The 22,339-nt window shown below is 39.6% G+C and overlaps 1 pseudogene across 1 annotated transcript in view; it reads left to right on the forward strand.

Annotated features, from left to right (window-relative positions):
* Positions 1-17,548, forward strand: part of LOC308640489 (chemokine-like protein TAFA-3) — an 86,243-nt pseudogene extending 68,695 nt beyond the window's left edge. The window contains exons 4-5 of the transcript in view: positions 16,970-17,042; positions 17,258-17,548. The product of the transcript in view is annotated as a chemokine-like protein TAFA-3 (transcript). The remainder of the gene's footprint in view (positions 1-16,969; positions 17,043-17,257) is intronic.
* Positions 17,549-22,339: the final 4,791 nt, after the last annotated feature.

Genomic DNA, 22,339 nt, shown 5'->3' on the forward strand with positions numbered 1-22,339 from the left:
TATTTCCAAAACAAAAACATTGCTTTTGTATTTGTTTCATACATTTATAATTAGATGTTCAGTTTATGAAAGATAACAAACTAAGAATAGTCATGACAATAAGAAAAATAAAATGAAAACTTCCTGACTGCTGAGCTAATGCTCTTTAAGGAACCACATCATGTGACTATATTCTGGTGGTTTGGCTTCTGTTGCCATTGTTACAAATTCTATTTTATGCCTGTAAATTCTATTTCCTAAATTTGCATGCACAAAGCACCATTTATTACACCAATGATATGTTTCCTGGTACTCTTAATCTGGCTTGAATAGTTAGTTGCTTTATTTCAACTCTTCACATAATATATATTAAGTTACAAATCTTCAAAAAACATATATATTCTAAAGCTTATTAAAGATGTTTTGCCTCAAAGAACATCCAGATATCTTTAGTCAACAGACCAGGAATTGCTAAACTTAAAAGTTTAATTATGTTTATAATTTCTAACACATTGACTATTTAATTCTTCATTCAATCAACAATTAAGGCAAGCATCTACATGAGATATAGATTCATGAAAAGTTCCAAACATTCCCTAGAAGAGTAATTAAATAAATAATGACTTATAACTTCTGGAATTCCTCTGGCAAATCTTCCTAAAATCTCTAAGGTTGAGTTCATAGAATATCAAAAAGAAATACTTTGTTTATGTGCTCTTTTAACTAATGTGTCTATCCTAAATATAGTACAATGTTGCCAAATACAAATTTAGCTGCATTGAATTAAACTGTATTGGAGAGAGTTGTGTTTGTTTAGTGTAAATTAAATCACTAATGTGGCAAAAAGAGTAAAAATGCACCAGGTAAAAAACAATAAATGCTTGCATTTTTCCCTCAAATAGTTTTATGTCTTTTCCTTGTGAAACAATACAAGTCTTAAAAAAGTAAACTCAATGTTTAATTAGATTAATTCTTGAAAAAGTTCAATAAACAAGACATTAACAATGAGGGAGGAACAGCTACACTGCATTTCAGAGACTCAATGAGAAACTAACCTTTTTTGAAGAGATATTAATTCAAGAAGAAGAATAAAATTAGATTAATGGTCCTTGGAATGGAGAATTTCAAAGGTGTCTCCATCATCTGCAGGCATTTTAGTTTTTTTTTTTTTTTTTGTGAACAGTCTTTATTATACATCATTCGAACAAAAAACATTTTATATATAGTTGTGGAATTATGTGTTGTAAGAAAACCACTTGACATATTTGATTCACGTTCTGATTCTAGTTTCAAGTTAAGAAAGTGGATAAATTGGATTAAAGCATCTTAATTACAAAAATCTGGAATATTTATTCATTAAAATTTTAATGTAAGGCGTCATGCTCTGATACAAAGTTTGACTTAGAACAATTTCTGACATCATCTAGAACAGTGCACCTTCATTTTCCTGCTTTGTTTATAACATGCTCTTGGGTCATAGTCTAAGAAACTCTGGAATATAGGTCATCTATGTGGAGCACTCAAAATTTGATGCATCTTGCCTTCTGAACATGACCTTTTGTGTTATTGGTGAAGCTAGCATACAATTATTGTGATCACTTGATAATGTGATCACTTGGTCGATTTAATCTGTTTTTTAAATGAGTATGATCTCTGTGATCAGTTGTATTGCAAATGTAGCTGTTGTGCTTAGATGTTGGGAAATTACGCAAACAAGGTGAAACTAAGAACAGCAAGGGTGATGAAAATGATAAGGCATAGAAATCTGCAGGATGCTCTGTGTGAGCCATCTTGATCAAGCAAGATATATTTGAACCTAAAATACATATGTAGGCGCATAAGCATACTGTGCACGTATATCTTAAGGCAAGTTTCACAAAATGTTTACCTTTATTTATCCCACTAAATGCAAAACATAGACTCTATTCTTCTATTCTATTATTCCACTCCACTGCACTGTACTCCACTCAATTCTGTTTGTTCATATTAGTTAAAAATATAATGGGGCTGGACGATGTGGCACAGACTTATAATTCTAGCAGCTCCAGAGGCTGAGACAGGAGAATCTTGAGTTCAAACACAGCCTCAGCAACAGTGAGGTGCTAAGCAACTCAGTGATACCCTGTCTCTAAATAAAATACAAAAATGGGCTGAGGTTGTGGCTCAGTGGTCGAGTGCCCCTGAGTTCGATCCTTGGCAAGTTGTCACCCCCCCCCCAATAAAATCAGTCCCTATGAAATAAGTAGACTTCATTTCACTAATGGTTCATGATATATAAGTGGGGGGAAATGTGACTAGTGTCAGTGAGAGACTCTTGATATGGAGCATACAGGTAGTTTTTCTTTTAATGAATTATTTTTTTTTTCTAATTTGTTATATATGATTGCAGAATGCAATTCATTTCATATTATACATATAGAGCACAATTTTTCAAGTCTCTGATTGTACACAAAGTATTTTCACACCATTCGTCTCTTCACAGATGAACTTAGGGTAATGATGTCTAACTCATTCCACAGTCTTACCTATCCCCATACCCGCTCCCATCCTCTTCTTCCCCTTTGCCCTATCTAAAGTCCCTCCATTCCTCCCATGCTCCCCACCCATCACCATTATGAGTCAGTGTCCTATATCAAAGAAAAGACTTGGCCTTTGGTTTTTAGGGATTGGCTTACTTCACTTAGCATTATATTCTCCAACTCCATTCATTTACCAGAAAATGCCATGATTTTATTCCCTTTTATTGCTGAGTAATATTTCATTGTGCATATATACCAAAATTTCCCTACCCATTCATCTACTGAAGGGCATCTGGGTTGGTTCCATAATTTAGCTATTGTAAATTGTGCTTAGATAGTTTGAAGAGCTTGCTAAAGCTATGGAGTGATGAGGGGATGATGAGGGGATTCCATTAGATTCTTTAATAGGTTCATGACATCCCTTTGAAGTATTAAAAGCTAAACAGAATAAAGCTATTTACAGTTAGAACACTATATAATACCTACTTATTATATTATCACCTTTATTTGTATTATCTCATTTAATCTTTACAACAGTCATATTATATACCCCAGTATTATAGTTAAGGGAATTAATGTTCAATTGGAGGAAATAATTTTTTATTCACCAACATCATAAAAATAAATAAAATCTTAATACAGAAAGTTTGACTTCAAAACTATTTTTAAGCTTGCAAAATCCAGGAAGTTATTTTATTTCTTTTCTTTGTTCCAACAAAAAGATTTCTTCATTACCTTCTCTGTGCCATGCACCATGAACATAAAAGTAACTGACTGCTCTGATAACATTCATTGTAAAGAGAAGGATAAACAGAAGTCAAGGTTGAAGGCATTCCAAAACTAGCAGAAGAGACAGAAAAACATAATCGGTTACACATTGACTATGGAAATAAGGTAATTCCTTTCTTCAGAATTTTTCTTACAGAAGAAATCTGTAAGTTTATCAACAGAAGAAAAAACCATGCTGGATTTGATGTCTTCCAACTTTGTAGTCTAGGAATCTGCCACAGTTTTCCTACTGTGAAATTTTTGGTTTGGAGTGGTACACTATCGTCGGGTCACCTGGTAGGTCTCCGGCCTCACATACATTCTCTTGAGAGTCAACATTTTAACTCTAGAGTTACTGTTTGTAGTAAGAAGATTAATTATTGCTCTTGGTTGCAGCCTATATGGAAATCAACACAGTCAGCAGCAGTGTTCTGGTTAGAGGAAAAGGATTCAGGTGATGCAGGGCTGTGATTCATTGCTACTAAACAATTTCAGTAAAGTTCAAGGTCTTTAGGTCTAAGTGTAACTCATGAAACTTACCCCTTACCTGTCAGCTTCTCTGACAATATAAATAAAAATTTAGAATTACAGCAAATAGAGAACTCTGCACAGAATCACCTGAGGCTGAATTACTTGTTATAATAGGCAACAGAACTCAACCTACAAGGTAAAAGCTTACTTTCCTTTGGTAATTTCACACAAATTTTGATAGACACACCTTTGAAGCAGAATGGTGCCTAACACATTTATTATTATTATTATTATTATTATTATTATTATTATTATTATTATTATTTGAATACAATGAATGTAGTTAAAGAAACTAAGAGTAACTGATTCAAGTTAGTGTTATCTGCTAAAATGTTTGATATGATATGAAAGTACTTAGATTTTAAGATAATGTCAAACTAATTATAAAAGCAAAGTTAATCTGAGAAGTTACAACTGATTTCAACTATTCTAAATGTTCTTCTTGAGTTTTCTTTACAGTCAGTTAAAAGCCATATGGGAAATTATGTCTACTTGATTTCTAGTCCTTTCATAACCTTTGTCTAGTTTTGAGCCCAAATTTATATACCATACTTTGCTTTTTGGAAATTTAGTTACTGCTGAAAATTAATTAATCTTTAGAGAACAAGACTTGTCACCTTTCAAAAATTTCCAATAAATTCTGAAAGCAATTCCAAAAGAAGGGCCCTGCAACAGGACTACAAAGTATCAGGCGCCCGAGGCAGATTCCCAGAGCCGCCCTTCCCACCCCCCAAGAGGGTCCATATACAACCCAATCAATCCAGCATCACAACAATTATATACAGCTTAACTCAAATCATCATCTCAATGGTTCGCTGGCCTCACCTTTCAACCATTCCTGTTAGAGTCTGTAAACAAGTCAGGATGGTGCCTGGCATTTTGCCAGAGAAATGTTAGAGTTTATAAACAAGTCTGGATGGTGCCTGGCAAAATGCCAGAGGGAGTGGTTTGAGAAGTAACAAAAGCGAGCCATTAAGTGTGGAGATTTCTTATTGGTTGACTGCTGTATATAGTTTATGCTAATGAAGATAAGCTGTGTGGAATGTATAAATCCCGCTCCTGTCCTACAATAAACGGCTTCCACTCCTGCTGTATCAATCTACACAAGTTGCTCGTCACCCCCCCCCTCCCCCGTTTGCTGCAGCAGGACTGCGGCACATTCCCTCTGGCAATATGCCAGGCGTCATTCTGACTCAGCTGTGGCTCTCAACAGGTTCCAAAAAATTTGTGCTGTTTTACGTCACTACCTTTGTGCTAATTTGTTACATGGGGACTGAAAACTGACAATTCCTGGCATTCTTCTTTAAACCTGGGGAAAATTGAATCCAATGGGGGAATTGCTCTACATTAGGTCCCCAGGCCCAGGAAGATCCTACCTGGATTATCTGCCCTCTGGGAGCTTCACTGTGTCTTCTTGCTTCTGCATGGAAGGGAGCTTGTGTTAGTAGCCGCATGGCTTGCCCAGCCCCCTCTTGCCAGAGATCTTGATAGTTCTGAGCATCTTCCCCTGTCCTGAAGTCTGTCCCTGTCAGTTCCCACAGGCCACTCTCCTGCTGATGAGACAGCCCAGTTCCTTGAGGGCCCCTGTGGATGCCTCGTGAGACAGAACATGTGCTCACATCTTGCTGAGGTCATTCCTTTTCCATTTTCAGCTTCTTCTGGGGTGGCTGAAGGATCATTCCAAGAAGCTCCCTGGTGGCTCTCTGAAAGGACTGAGAAGACCCACGGGCATAACTTGAACCCCTGGTGTTGAGTGCTGGGACCTTTCCATCTTCCTGAGATCGCAGAAAAGGGCTGTACTGCTGCACCCCTTCAGCTCTTTGTGCTAACCTCCAGAGCAGCTGTCTCTTATTTTTAGCACCTTTTGCCATCTGTGGAGGATGAGGATTTCCCACATTGACAGCTCTTTTCTCAGTTTCTCCCTTTCTCTCCCCACCCTAAATTTTACTATAAACATAAATAATAAAACAGTTTTCACTTCAACACTTTGCTTAGACATCTCCTCAACCCAACTTGTAAACTCACCATGGACAGGTCCTACCTCCTACCATTTTCCTAAGCTTCCGGCCACTGTGGAACAAGGGTCTCCCTTCCTGCAGTTCCAATAACATGAGGTTTCTTTCTTCTGAGCACTCCCTTGCAGTCCTTTTAGGGTCCATACTTATAGCAGTTTTTCAAAGCAATCTAGGCTTTTAAAATTATTATTATTCTCCTCAAAATTCCAGCAACTTTAGTTTACCACCAGATTCCAAAACACTTTGCACATATTTGAGTTTTTTGTTATGGTAGCATGGCTGGTACCAGCATTTTTATCAGTGTTCTGTTGCTACCATACCTATGATCACAAACTTAGAAACTTAGAAAAGGACCCACTCGTTATCTCCCAGTTTCTGTACACAGATGTCTAGCAGGACTCAGCTGAGTTCCCAGCTCAAGGAGGGAACCAACTGAGGTCCTGCTGGCCTGTTTCCCTCAGGAAAATCAGGTCCTCTCCCAGGCCCATTCTTGTGACTGGCAGAATACAGTTCCTTGCAGTTGCAGACTAAGGTTCCCATGTCCTCCTGGGTATTTGGGCAGCAGTCACTCTTGGCACTTGTAGCCATTTTCCAATCCCTACTTATGGTCATCTCCATCTTCAAAGGCCAGCAACAGTGGGGCAAAATAGAGTTGAACAAAGATTCTCCCTGACAGTTACCCCTAAGGTGGGGTTTAGTTCTATAATCTTGCTTGAACGGGGACTTTTCTTCATTTACTTTAGTGCATGATAAGTGAGCTCCTGATATAACCCCCTACAATGAACATTACCATGACTGTCCCTGCTCCCATCTGAGCATATTTTGATTATGTAATTCTCTCTACAGGTTCCCATGTGGCATCCAATGGCAGCACCTCGGTTCTCCTGAAGTTCAGGAACTGTGCCAGGTTTCTTTTATGTAACTTGTGTACATATCCAAAAGTCCTTCTTTTTTCTTATGCATCACAAATTACAGACTGAAGTGCTAGACACTTATGTAATTGGCATTTCTAAATTCTTCCAGAAGCAAATAATGAATGCACATAAAAAATAAAAGTAATAAAATATTACTCATTGATTTCACTTTAAAGTTAGCCCAATTAAACTAACAGGGATTATAAAATCAGTTCACTACAAAAATTCTATCAAATAAGAAATGTATCTTGGAAAGACTTAACTGATGCCAATTATGAAGTTACAGTAATTATTAAATTATTTTTTGCAAAATGCTCATATGCTTCAACATATTTTTAAGGCACATTAATTAATTAAGCAAAAATAATATCTGCTTTTTTCTTTGAGGGAAGCTCCTTCTACCCATGATTGCAGAAGATTAAAAACTATTTGCTTTTAACCTCCTCAGATTAAAAGAATGTAATCAGAGACAAAATGACAAATTGATTAAAATAAAAAGCTTTTTATAAAACTTGAAAAGTACTATCATCTTGTTATGTATTCATTCATATGAGTAATGTTCCATTTGAGGTCAAACAAAATATTTTCCAAAAGTTCTAAGTTTCTTTTGAACTACTATATTTCAAGTTTCTCAGCCTTAACTTCTGTAAAAATCATGTTCTATTGAATAAAAATGCAATTTTCATTAAACACAGAATCTAACACTGAAAAAGGTAAAGATGGACAAATGTTTTTATCTTGTGGTTTTCCTGTTTATTCATGTTAGACAGTACATAGAATTAAATCCATAAAAATGCAGCTGTTTGAATCAGACCATCCTGATTCTAAGGTAACACAGAAGATCAGCTTTCTTTAAAATGGACAGAGAACTGGTATATGTGTGTTTTTTGTTTTTCTCTGGTGGGGAATTAATATGAAATATCAAGTTTTCAAAGGTTTCTTTCCATTTGTGGTCTTTGAAAAACATACAATTTTGTGAACCTTATGCCAATAGCAGTGGGATTTGGCCCCACCTCTGATGCTGAGCTATCCTGGTCAACTGCCTTGACTTTTATAAGATGTGATAGGAAGCTATGTGGGGAAATTTCAGAATCTAGACCTCACCAGCTTTCACAGCTTTTCACAACCTCCTCCCCCACTTCCCCCAGCCCTTGAGGAATTCTGGACCCCCAGGAAGAGAAGAAGACCCAGTACCAGATTCTAGCATCTCTCAGCTGCTAAACTACACATGCAGTGACCTCCCCCCACCCAGGGCAGCTGCATGAGGGGGCCCAACAGATGTCAGAGCAACCAGTTGGACACAGCATAGTGAGAAGTATAGGTAAGGGTTGTTTTCAGCCACTAAGCTTCAGGTTAAGGGATTCAGTGCAGCCACAGAGTCCAAAAATCTAATCCTCCACCAAAAGCTGGTACAAAAAGTGAGTCCTCTTTCAAAAGCTCCACTTTACCACAGCCTTCTTTACAAACTGCTATATACAAAGATATTCTGTTCCAACTTTTTAATCTTTTTTCTATTCAATGAGTCAAAAGGAGGTAATATCACGTTCATCATTTTCAGAAAAATGCATTAGAGAATAATATTAATAGAAAAGATTATTTTTATACTTTGAAAATTTGTAATTAATTTCTCCTATTCAAAAATTAGAGTATTTTATCTTTAAATAAATTAAAATTTACAGTATTGTTTTATCAGTGTAAGAGCTTGCAGGTTTCAAACCATCTTCAATTTCTCAGGGACAGGCAGCCAATTCTTGATGTAATATTTCCTCCATTGTATTGTTATCTGATTTCTCCTTTTTCTTGAGAATTTTTTTTCTCCTTGGCTTAGAGAAGTGAGAAAATCAATTGGGGTAAAATTCACCTAGACCAATGTGAGAAATGGAGCCCACATGTGGAAATCTAGGCTCTACCTTGAGACACAAAAGCCTCTTGCCTCAGCAGAGCCAAACCAGAGTGGGGCTGCTGCAGGGGCCCCGCAGCTCTTCTGCTGCCAACTCTGTGGGCCTGGTTCTTCTTTATTCCGGAGGGTTCCATTGTCAGTGGAATGTCTTGGCCTTCCTTAGTCAATCATACAGAATCTTTAGGTTGGAGCTATAAAAGCTCTCATGAGGAAGGGTTCCCCCTCTAAGAAATGTGTCATTTTATGTTCACCAGGTCTGAACTCAAACAATCATAAATCTGTATCCTCTACTCTAAACGATGATCATCCACAATGATGATGAAAGAAACAATTACTATTTAATTTAATAGTATTAAATACAATGAGGTCCACACATGGAAAATCAAATTTCTGTTACTGGTTCCTAGAGCATTGTCTTATCTTCCACCACCGCAGCTGTGAGGCTGGTCTGTAAGTCTGTTAAGTCATTTTTTATTTTCTTATTTGTAATATCTGAATAACGACTGACTTGTTTTACCAATTCCTTAAAGTATATTTACATAAATAGCAGTAGTTCTGGATTTCATTTATTTAATCCCTTCAATTATTAGTAGGGGAAATTGAAAAATGCAATAAATACTACTTTCCCTAGAGGGATTGTTATGGCTCTTGCTATCCTCAGTCTGATAAGGGCATATATTCCTAAATATGCCCCAACTTAAGTAGGAGGTGGTGCTCCAACTCAGCTGTCACTTATGACAACTGTCAGTATTCATTTAAGACAAATGATTTCTGTTTTCAATCAGGGAGCTATCCTAATTGTCATGTGACGCTAAAATATTTAGCTTAAATTTACGCACACACATTTTCATTAAAACACATTTTTTAAAAAAATTCTTCAGTCATTAAACCATCATCTGTTTTTCTACTAGATTTTGCTTTTATTGTTAAGATGTCTTTATTGATTTATTGTTATCTTATTTCACCTTTTTCTTGAGAATTTCTTTTCTCCTTGGCTTAGAGGAGTGAGAAAATCTATTGGGGTAAAATTAACCTAGACCAATGTGAGAAATGGAGCCCACATGTGGAAATCTAGGCTCTAGCTTGAGAAACAAAATCATTGTTACAGAAATAGTTTCATTTTAGCACAAAAATTTTATCCTCAAAGTTTAGATTTTTTTTCATTTTATTTTATTTGTGTGTATATATATATATATATATACATATATATATATGCATATATATGTGTGTATAAATACACACACACACACACACACACACACACACATATATATATATATATATATATATATATATATATATATATATATATACTTTAATGAGGTGCAGAGGATCAAACCCAGTGCTTCACATGTGCTAGGAAAGTGCTCTACCACTGAGCTGCAACTCCAACCCCTAAAGTTTAGAATTTTTCAATGAGCCAAGCAGAATTACTTGATGAATCTCAAATTAAAGGCAAAAATTCTTGCCATAGGCCAAAAGAAGTAATATTCATTTACCTCTTTGGGATCATTGATTTTCTCAGGTAGAATTTTCCCCCAGTATCTGAAATACCAAAAGGAACCTTGCTACCTGTCCTACCGCCTGTCTCACTAGCAGAGCCCCGCCTGGCTGTCTGGCACTTCTTCCCCAGGATGCACTTCAGGATGGACAATTTGGGGGATCATATGCATGCATCACAATCTGGTTCCTCGGCTTCCCGCTGTCCTTCCCTGGGCAGTCCCAAGCCTGGCTTCCTCTGGCTCTCTGCTTCCCTATTTATGCTCCACCATGCTGAGCGGTTTGGGGAGAGTCACACATTCCTAATTGCTTCTTACCACCAGGACCCTGATTTTTTTCAAAGCGACATGTGTCCAGAATGTGCAATCTACTTCCCTGCCTACTTTGCATAGTTTTGGTAAATTTGACACAAATGGAAATGTGCTGAGAATCTAGGGACAGGTTTTCCTTTGCTGAATTCAGTGTCTCTGCCAGTCACCTTCTACTGTTCCCTGTCTCTGTCCTGTTTCTAGTGGGTAAGAAACACTTTGAGACCAACTCTCCTGTTAAACCGAGGAGATTCCCCAGATTTAAGACTTTTACTTGAAATGGGCAGCAGCCACTGGCAACCTGGAACAAACTTTTCATTTTATAAGAGGTGACAATGAATACAAAAGCTACATATAATGGCAGAAGAGAGACATCAGGGTGGTTTCTGATGGCTTTGTACACCATATAAACTAGTCCTGCCTAACTTTTTGTTGCCCAAGAGAAACACCTCTTCATGATTAAACCATTGTTTGGGGGCTTTATTACCCATACTCAATATGACCTCTAACTATGTTCCCAACCTGATGCCCTCTAGTCCCTGAGAAGTGCATCACAGTCCATTTGAATAATGTCACCCGAAGTTGTGCAGTACCCAGCCTGTGCAGTTATCTGTGGTGACCCTATACTGTCCTCAAACCATGAAGCTCCTAACATTCAAATATGACTTCACTTTAAAGTAAATCCAAAGACATACTCCCTCCTGAACTATGTACAACATAGCTTATTTTTTATTACTATTATGTCATGTGTTCTCTTAGACAAAAGGATTGCTTCTTTCTTTCTTTCTTTCTTTCTTTCTTTCTTTCTTTCTTTCTTTCTTGGTACTGGGGATCTCCCTGAGTTTCTTAGGGCCTCACTAAGTTGTTGAGGCTGGCTTTAAACTCACAACCCTCCTGCCTCAGCCTTCTGAGCCATAGGGATGACAGGTGTGTACCCTGTCCCTGGTTTCCTTCTTTATTCCAGATTGTGGGTCTCTAAGCATAAACTTGATTCCCTCCCTTTCATTTACTCTAGGCTTTTAATGTACCTGTTTTGATTGGAAAAAAAATGTTTTATTATTTTTTGAGATTGCAACAATAAATGCGGTGGGACTCTTGTGTGACCATTCCGTGAGGCTGGGCATGGAAGTTTACAGTTGTAGGGTCATGGGGACACTGAAAAATTTCAGATGTGGAACATTTTGGATTTCAGATTTCTGGATTCAGGATGCTCAGCCTATGTGTGGATCGTGAAGTTTTTTATTGTTTCCATCTGACAGTGTTTAACTTACTCACTACTATTACACAAGCCCCTCCCCCAGAGCCTCAAAACACCACTAGCCTTGTCAGCCCCTATATTTCTGGGGTTCCTGGGGGCTCAGCTGGACAATTTTTTCCCTGGTCTCTCTTGGGGTTCTTCATAAACTTGCTGCTCATGGTGGTGGAGGCTGGAATCATCCCAGGACCCACTGCCCCCTGGGATGTGGCTGGCTGGGCCTCTCCCTGTCCCTTGGATGGCCTTTTGGGGCCACTCTGCACTGCTTCTGAAGGGGGTGGGGCAGACCTTTGGTTGATGGTTTTAAGAGGGTGCAGCCCAAGGCAGGGCCTGAAGCTGCTGTCCTCCTCTCATGGAAGCCTGAGTTGATCCCCTGGCACAGGCCCACAAGCTACAGCAGGAGGGGACCACTTGGGGACATAAACTGCAGGAGGCAAAGTTCACTGGAAGCATTTTGGAGTCTAGCTACCTACCACATGTAACTGGGGGAGAAAGGCGTGGAAATACTGCTTCCTTTTCAAGAGTGTAGGAATCTACACACATGCTTCTCAGAGACTAATTGCAGGGTGGCATTTCCAGTGTTCCTGGCACAGCAATCCAAAAGGGAATCCAAAAGGGAATGAAAAGGGAATGTGCTGCTCAGTTAAGGCACCAGGTGTAGAGTACAGTGAGCTCTTCAACCAACTTGGTCCAGACTTGTGATTTTGCTTACACCCTTCTGTCAGAATAACTTTCTTTCTTTCTTTCTTTCTTTCTTTCTTTCTTTCTTTCTTTCTTTCTTTCTCTCTCTCTCTCTCTCTCTCTCTCTCTCTCTCTTCTTTCTTTCTTTCTTTCTTTTCTTTTCTTTTCTTTCTTTTTCAGAAAGGGCTTAGTCAAAATCAAATAAAAAGAAAAGGACATTTTAACTCCCCAAAGGAAGGATTATGAATTTGGCCAACTGACAGTGCTAAGAAATATGGGAACCTAGAAGAAATTGACCAGTAAAAAATGTACAAGTTACACCAGGGGGGCATGTAACGTCCAGCCTAACTCAGACAAGGTGAAAGGAAACATTCTGAGAAACTGAGGACCCTGCGTGTGACTCCTGGTGCTGCTGGGTCCTAGGCCCCATCTGAGCCATTGCCACAGGGAAATGTGACAGTACCCTGCCACCTCTGTGGGATGGAAAACATGGTCCCCCAGGAGCCTCTGTGACCTTAGGAAAATGTCTCACCCCACAGACGCTGCCTTCCAATTTATTTTTGTGTTTTTCAGAACATTTTAATAATTTCCAAATGAATCTGATATACCTTCCCAAGGTCACCAGTGCTAAGGCATGCTTGTTGAGCAAGTTACAGAGACTTGGGGAAAGGAAAGAAGGAGGTATGGTTTTAGAAGAGCAGAGACTGAGGACAAGAAATAATCACATTTATTTTCTTGGGAACTTGTCAAGTTAATAATAAATTATGCACAAGTGAGTAATTTATCTGATTCACAGAAACCTCATCAGAGAATGCATAGTGGACATAATAAATTATGAATGTCACCTTAACAAATAACATTTACCATTAGGTTCAAAGTAGTATAATTATATGCAATTATTGCTATTATTATACATGACCACATGACACAGGAGTCAGGAAAGCAACTTGTTACTAAGTCCGTTTCTGCTAGTCTCAGATACTTCAAATATAGTTCAGAGAATACTCATGAGTGACATTTATCAATATGAGACGCCTGATGACAGGCTGAGGGAGACGGCTGGCATTAAGAGGTCATTTAAACTACACAGAAACCTGTAGTAGAAGAGTTGGGAAAATCAGTTCTGAGAATCCAGTGAATAGACATACATTAGAGGATTCTAATTTCCTTTTTAAAATTCCTTGCTGTATACAAGGAATGGACAAGAATGTGAATTCATGTTATCATGTGTACAATAGGTGTAATTTGGGGGTTTGACTGAGTTTTTGCTCTAGCTTAGGGGTCTAAGGAACACAGGTAAAGCGCTGTAATCAGCTACCTGATAATCATAGCTAGCAAGTCTTCATCTTGCTTAGCTGGTAATTCTGCAAAATGAATTATATTTGGGGGTTCTTTTAATTTTTTGAAGGAGAGGCTTTTTTCTTTCACATTTTATAAGTAAAGACTATTTTAAGACATGCTTTCAAGAACAACACTGAATAAAGCTGGCACGTAATTTTTTTTAATGTGAAATTTAAACAAGGGTTCTTTTAAAAGAGTATTTAAGAGAGCAACACAGCTGGCTATCCCTATGAATACACTTGTCATGCCAATCAAATCATTTGCATGGTCTAGGTCTCCCTCAAGACCCATCAACATAACTAACATAATGCACGTGTTTGTGTAGATAAGGCTCTTATTAGTATTCACATTAAAATCATCTGGGATGAGTTTGATAGACCTTCATTGTCTTAGTGTGAGAGGACAGAATTTAAATTTGTGGGGAAATATGAAAGATGGCCAGTGAGAACTTTCTTCCTGAACCTTTCCAGATTCAAAGTAACTAGAGTACTGTGCGGGGTGCTATCTGAAAATAAGTAAGTACATATGGCTTGATATGGGAGGTGGTACATTTGCACCTCCAAGCAGTCCTGGGTCTGGTCATAATCAAAGAAGCTTGGGAGGCCGGTGACGCTGCTGGGACTCAGTGTGTCAGCCTAGTGCCTGGCATGCTGTGGCCTGCTTCTGCCACTTTCCACACACGAGCCCCACCAGGCTGCTACTTCTGAGAGCCACTGGTACATGTGGAAAAATCTCGTGAGGTTTGTCTGGAACATGTGAAATAGAGATGGTTTTGCCTATGGTGGAGTGGGAAGCAAGTATGCTGAATGCTTTTGTACACTGTGGCCCAGTGGGAAAGCCTGCTGGGAAGGCTCCTGAAAGCGTTCTCTTGTGAGTAAACCTATGGACCTACTAGTTAAACTGGAGGACTAACACAAACCTCTACATTATCATGCATTTCATTCAAAATCATTGGCACTCTAAAATCAGATTATTCACCTTCAGCAGCTTTAAAGTCTTATAAAGACCAAAAACTGAGCTTACAAATAAATTGAAATTTATCTCTGCCAAAAAAAAAAAAAAGAAAATCAATGTACTCCATGAAAAGAGCATAAACTTTATAAAAAAACCTAATTTTGAAATGTATAATTGTGCTTTGGGATACTTGAACTTGTGGGGAGAATCTTTTGATGGAGCTGCTGCTTCTAATTGGATGAAACTATATTTGGGGCTGGGGATGCAGCTTAGTGATAGGATGAGTGCTAGCACACAGGAGGCCACAGCTTCCATCCCTAGTACCAAAACAACAACAACAAACTATATTTTGTATACAAATGTGCTAAAATTGAGATGTCAATCTGTGCAGTCTACAAATTTGCTTATGATCATCAAAGCAAACAAATTTAAAATATATGTTGAACTTCCTCTTGTAAAAATATATGTTGACGTGTGTAGCTCTAAGTGGATTTTCAAAAGACAATTTCTATGGAAAGATTTAAGCTGAACATTTTGTTCTTCTTAGTATAAAGAAACCAGAATTGAGAATATATTAAGCAGAGTTTGCTTTGAACATATTAGATACCTTCCTACAAACAGAGAAAATGTTTGATTTAAGATTCTATAGAGAAGCAGTAATTGAAGGTGTCAGTAACTTCAAATTTATGCAGTTGTGAAGATAATTTCAGGAAGTCTTTTAAAGAAAAATAAGGAAAGCCGTATGAAAAAAAAGGCATTTTTCAGAAAATGCCAGTACCTACTATTGGAGAAAATGATGGCTAAGAAACTGATTAAACAATGTGAATAGTAGCAGGAGTACGAACTCTGCTCATGCTATTTTTAGCATGCAGGTAATTAACAAAAAGAAGTATTATAAAATTGTTATTATTAAAACTTTTCTATTGAGGAAAGCAAAAAGTAATAAAAAATGAAATAAACTTTATTTGTATGTGAAATAAGCTTTATTTATTTTGAGGTGGTGCTGAGGATTGAACCCAGGGCTTCACACCTGTGAGGTGAGTGCTCTACCACTGAGCCACAACCCCAGCCCTGAAATAAAGTTTATTTAAAGTAAAAAATTAAAATTCTAGATGGGCTGAAGATTATTAACTGCTTAGATGTAGATGATATTACTATAAACTGTATTCCATGCTGTGGGATAGTTATCATTAAAAAGGCCCACCAAACCAAGTTTCTGGAATTTCCCCGTCAGGTAGAAACTATTTTAATTATCACACTAGCAAGTGGCTTAATGGAAATGGAATGTGATATACATGTTTCTCATTTAAAATTTTCAGTAAACATATAAAGTGACAACTGTGTTGCATGGCAAACTAAGTCATGATTAGAACTGCTCCATTTATGTATGAGGTGCCAAAATGCATCCTGCTATCATGTATAACTAATTAGAACAAATAATATATTTTTAAAAACTGCTTAAGCAAGCAAAACTACACTGAAATTTCACTTTACTCCAGTTAGAACATCAGCCATTAAGAATAAAAACAATAATAAATGGTGGACAAGATGTGGAGAAAAAGGAACACTTTTATACTGTTGATGGGTTTGTAAATTAGTACAACCAGTTTGGAAAATTAGTGTAGAGGTTCCTCAATAGACTTGGCATGGAACCACCATATGACCCAGCTAAACCACTGCATAGTATTTATCCTTAAGAATTAGTCATAGTACAGCTACAGATCCATACCCATCTTATAACTGCTAAATTCACAATTGCCAAACTATGGAACCAGCCAAGGCATCCATCAGTGAATGAATGGATAAAGAAAATGTGGTATGTATACACAAAGGAGTTTTACTCAGCCAGGAAGAAAAATGAAATTATGGCATGTATAAGAAAATGAATAGAACTTGAGATCTTAGGTTAAGTGAAATAAGCCAAACTCAGAAGGTCAAAGGTGGTATGTTTTCTCAGATATGTGAAAGCTAGAGAGAAAAAGGGAAAATAAAGGTGTGTGTGTGGGGGGGGAATCTCATGTAAATCTATAAATCGAGACATCAGTTGAGGGGAGTGATCGGGGGAGGGAGCAAGCGATAAAAAGGACAAATCCTGGTTAATGCTACTCTGGCCAAATTTCACATTGTGTTCATGTACGAATATGTTACAACAAATCCCCTATTATGTACAACTATAATGTGCCAGTAAAAATATTAAAACAAATAAGCTGTTTAAATCATAATTTATAGTTTCATAAAATCAACTTTCATCTAATTATGGAAAAATTAAACTTTACTGTCATTTTGGTTGTGTTCTGGAAAAAGAATCACCAAATTAAGGGTACATAAGTTAAAGCTAAACATCAAGCCTCATGCCATGAATAAGCAATATGGGAGAGTAAGCACAAGCAGGTCTATTTGGTTGTGTTTCTACTTATGTATGCTTGTTATACTTTGAAATTCCTAAAACCAGGGAGAGTGGCTTGGTATTTTGGGAAACAGACCGGAAAATAGGAGAACTTTTCATCTTAGCAAAAACAATAAAAATAATAAATGCACCACGTTTCTCAGGTCCCGAGAACGCACCCCCCCGTCCCCCTCCCCCCCCCAAAGGCGGAGCCCCGACGCCCGCCCCGAAAGGCGACCCCACCGAGCGGCTGCAGGTCCCAAGCGGTCTGGTCCGGCAGTAGCGGGCACAGGCCGCCAGGGAACAGGGGAAAGGCCTCAGGGGCGGGGCCTGCGCAGCCCAAAGGGACCTGCCCGGGCGAGCGCCCGCGAGTGAGGAAGGGCCGACGCCGGGGACCTGGCCTGGTGGGGCGGGTGAGCAGGTGGGACGGCGGAGGCGGGGCCTCGAGAGCGGGCGGGGCCTGGGCGGGCGGGAAAAAGGGGCGGGTCGGGGCCTAGGGGCGGAGCCGGCGGGTCCCGCTGCTGGAGACAGTCACTGCCCTGACTGTGGCGGTAGTGGGCGCTGGCCGGTGGGGGTGGGGAGGGTCACGGCCCGGGCTGCTGGGGCAGCTGGAGCTGGCCATCACAGGGAACCAAGAGGCGGATCTGCAGCTGGGAGCGCACCTCAGGCCAGCAGAGGAGGCGGCTGCAGCCGGATCCGGGAGCCCTGCTGGTGGCGGCATCTCGCGCAGCCAGTGCGTGAGGCGGCCGCGGGGCCCGAGGTACCGAGGGCCGGCGGTGGCAGGGCCACGGTGCCCAGGGGCGGCGGCGGCGGGAGCGAGGCCCTCCCTCGTTAGGCAGCGCGCGGCTGGGGCTAGAGGAGACCCGCCTCCCCTCCACGCCACCCCCGTTCCGGCGCGCCCCGCGCAGCGGGCTAGGAGGGTTGGGGGCGCCGCGCTGGACGCCGGCCGCGGCCCTCACGGGGGCTCGGAGGACCCCGCACCCTCCCGGAGACACACCCCAGGGGCGGGGCGGGCGGCGGCGGGCGTGCCGGGCTGGGGGACCGCGGTGCAGGGCGCGGTCTCTGCCAGGCGGCCATCCACGGCGGCCCGGGCGCCGGACCCGGACCCTTTTGTCTCCCGGCCGAGCTGGACTCGGGCTGCCCCGCTGGTGCCACTGCCCCGCGCCTGGCTCGGGAGGAGTTGGCCGCTGCGCTGAGCGGGAGGTGGCGTCTGACCCGTCCTGCGCATCGCCCTTGGTGCAGCGCGGGGAAGGAGTCACGCTGTAGTGTGTTTGGAAGGGACTGTCGCCTTCTCTTTTCTGTGAACCAGTTCTCATCCAGCCACAACCCTGGGGTTCTTTTCCTTGATTTTGCAAACTACCAACAAAGAAGTGCGGCGGGTCCAGTCGACAGCCCCCTACTGCCATGCAGGGCGGGCTGAGAGCGCTTCCTTGGAGGCGCTGTTCCACCAAGCTAGCCTCAGAGCCTTTGGGCCAAAATGAAGGGTGTCACTCCATCAAGTGCATCAAGTCTCTTTTTCTCCATTTCTAGGGTGAAAAGGTTTCAAAAATCGATATTAAATTAATAAAATCGGCTGCTTGGGAATTACAACCATAGAAGAAAATAATGCAAAAGGGAAATAGAACGAGTATCTTTGAGGGGTAAGTGTCCCAACTTCTTGAAAGTGCCAGAGATGAGGTGTATGGATTTTTGAGATCAATGGGTGAACTGTAAATAAGCTTTTAATATATGGTATTTTGCACTAAGATATTTTTGTTTGTTTCGTTTTAGTTACTGATGGAAATTGTGGATTACCTGGACATCTTAAGACCCAGGAACCCGTTTATTAAGAATCTGCTGTCTTGAAAAATGCGTTTTATGAATGCTTTGAATTAAGAAGGTGTAAACAGTGGTTTGTCATTTCTGCCACATAAGGAAAATCTGAATCAGTTCCCTGGCAGTTGCCCAGATGCCTAAAACTGGCAAGAACTAGTCCTTGGTGTGGTCATCCTTCAACAGGAAATACAGAGCTACCTATGTACTATATAAATGCTATCTCTTTGATGACATTTAAGATAATGGACAGCTTTTCTACATCTGATTTTCACACACACAATTAACACTTGGTGTCTGGAGAAGCATTTGTTATATATTGAAAGACTGAGTTTTCTCTTTTTGAGTTTTCCAGATTTATTATTTCATCTGTATGCTTAGAATCTCTACAGTCACATAAACTCCAGACATAACGATGGAGCTATATGACCCATCAAGATATACAAAAACTATGGGCAAGCTTTGGAACCAGTTGTTTTTGCGTCTGTTCAACAATTAATATATTCTCTGCTAATCAAGAATATGGAAGCAAATACAGTCATGCACATTGTATTGATAAATTGTGACTGTTGAATTTCTCTGTAACTGGTTTCTTTTGTCATTCAAATGCAAGTTATGTCCAAATGGATATAAAGACTATATTGGTGTACCTATCTCCTAGCCAGTGTTGAAGATAGAAAACCTATTATGACTAATCCTTGGGAAGAAAAAGTCTGCAAAATGGCCCAAACGAGTTTACTGCAAGGGAAGCACTTTTACTGTAGGGAGTGGGTTTTCCACAAGCTTCAGCATTGCCTCCAGGAGAAAACCAGCTGCTGCAGTAGTGCTGTCAACACACGGTCCTTTGTGATGAATTCTGGGAATAATGCTGGTGCTGTCTCAGGAAAGGCAGCTGCCTGGAGTGTGTTGTTGGTAGGAGGGCCTGGTAGTGGCAAGACAGCCCTGTGTACTGAACTCTTATGGCCAAGTTCACCTACAAGCTTGCAGAGAGGTTTACATCGCCAGGCTTTGGCCTTTCATTTCTGCAAAGCCCAGGACTCTGATACTTTGTGTGTTGGAGGGTTCCTTAGAGGTCTGGTTGCCCAGATATGCCGCAGTGGACTACTCCAAGGATATGAGGACAAGCTGTTCAAAGCCTCTTATAGCCTGGGGAATGTGAGAGGAACCCAGCAGAAGCATCCAAAAGGTAACAGCAAAGAATGTCATAATGTTTAGGGTTCTGTGCAACAATTAGTGATTTTTAGCAAGTTTTTTTTTTTTTTGAGATACTTTTACTAGTGCCATGCAGTTGGGCTTAATAGGTGGTTGTGAGTACAGCTGTTTATTTTAGTATGGGAAGAAACAGAACTTTGTATTGCACAGTATATAGATTAAAAGTCTTAACTGTTCTTGTTAAGTAACAGAATGTTCTAACAGTAACTGTCAGTGGTAAGGGGAGTCTGTTCTTATGATAAAGAAGAACAGTTAGCTGCCTGGATACCAGGCCTCATTTTCAGGGAGGATTAACTATCTATACTATGAGCTGAAGTAGAAGAAATCCCAGTGTAGAAGCCAGTACACTTTTGTTTATAGCATATTATTTTTTACATGAAAATTTCTCCTTAAAAGGCGTCATAAGCATTAAGAGTCTGAAGAAAATTTGCTAATGTGGTTTTGGGATTATTCCCATATTAACTTATTGAAAAGTTGAATTATAAGTTTATGTGATATTTGTAACATAATGAAAATTTGATATTATTTTAGTGCTTTTAGTGAGTGGTGCAGAGAACATTCCCCCCCCCCCTAATTTTAGTTAAGCATTTGTTCATGGTGAGTGGACTGATCTAAGCAAGTTGCTTTTTGAAGTGGCTGCAGATTCAAAATTTGCTCAAGAAAACATAATTTCTTGAAAATATAATTTTTGCCTGTCACTTCCTTGGTCATTGTGAAAGTAGCAATTGGTTATTGTGTGCTGGCTGTGGCCTCCCTTCTACTTGAATGACTCATTTTGCCACACACCTTTTTCTTCCCATATTAACTAGGCTTCAGCAGGTAAAAGTTTGTGCCCCAAGGATTATGGAACACTGTGCACTGGAGGTTCATATGAGTGTGTCTCCAGGAGGACTTGGAACAGTTTTGAGTAGCTCTTTAAAGGGTGATGCTTGTTTTTATGGTCTCCTCAAATCTAGTGTCATGAAATCTATAAAGTTTGAAGGTATATTGATAATATTTAATAATTATAGCAAACAGTATGTTAGTCATTGTTCTAAGAGTTTTATAAATATTAAACCATTTCATCTTCATAATATTCTGTGAGGTCATTCCCATTTACGTATGAGGAAACTGAGGGGTGGAAAGTTCAGTAAACTGTCCAAGCTAGTTAAGTGGCATTTGAAGTATATCTCTCCATATTTGTAATAATAGGTTTCTTTTAAGGACTTTATGAAAAGAGGAGTGATGTAGAAGTTGGTGTGCAGTGAAGTTGGAGAGTGAGGGCTGGTTCACGGTGTGGCTAAGAGTTAGGAATGATAGTGTAGAACTTAAACTTGGGAGGGGTTATTAAACTCACAGAGTCTTGCTTTTTAGAAGTATAGGACTCTTGGGGCCTTTAATCTGTCAGTGCAGTCCAGTAGAAGTCAGGGTGTGTCTTTTGGTCATCCAAATCATTCACCAGTCTATGAGGATGTCTGAGTTACTGCTTGTGGAACGGACAGGAGGTGGCAGGTGTGATGGAGTGGGTCTACTGTGCAGTCACTGTCATTGAGCCAGTGAGGGAGTCTTGAAAATGAAACTTTTCCTTTAAAGAGACTATGGTCTCTACACAAAACATCTTTTATTACTTTTTCTCAAGATAACCATCAATTGTGAAGACCTGAGTTTTAATCTTTTTGTCATCAGTAAGTTCATAAACTATTTGGATGACACCTAAAATGATTATTTTCAAAGAATTCAAGAGACCCTAATTAATTAAAATTATATAATTTTGTAATTTATTGGAATGCATATATAAATTTCTAATACCTAAATGTTTTAAATCCTGATAACTATATATTTTTGATGTTCTAATACTTAAGCATACCTCTCACTATAGTATCACTGATTTTTCTAAAAGAAATTTTTCTTGTACTCCGTTGTTCCTCATATTTTCTTTTTCTTGTGTAATTTGCAGTTATTAGCTAATCAAAGGGAAGAAAGAAACATTTAGAGCTGTGTGTGAAAACCACACCAGCACTGCTTTTCTGATTGACAGTAGGTGCTATTCTTGATAATGGGTGCTAATCACTTTGTCTTTCCATCCTCTATATCCTGTGTCTACATTTGCTTGCCCTTTTACCACATTAACCAGTAAGAAATCCCTCACTAGATGCTGCCCCTCCATCCTGGATTTCTCACCCTCCAGAATGGAGGACTGAATAAACCTCTCTTGTTTATAAATTCCCCATTCTCTGATATTTTGTTGCAGAAGCAGAAAATTGACTAAGTCAACTGACTTCTTA

This window comes from Spermophilus citellus (genome assembly GCF_964194105.1).
Source record: "Spermophilus citellus genome assembly, contig: SCAFFOLD_147, whole genome shotgun sequence".
Taxonomy (NCBI): domain Eukaryota; kingdom Metazoa; phylum Chordata; class Mammalia; order Rodentia; family Sciuridae; genus Spermophilus; species Spermophilus citellus.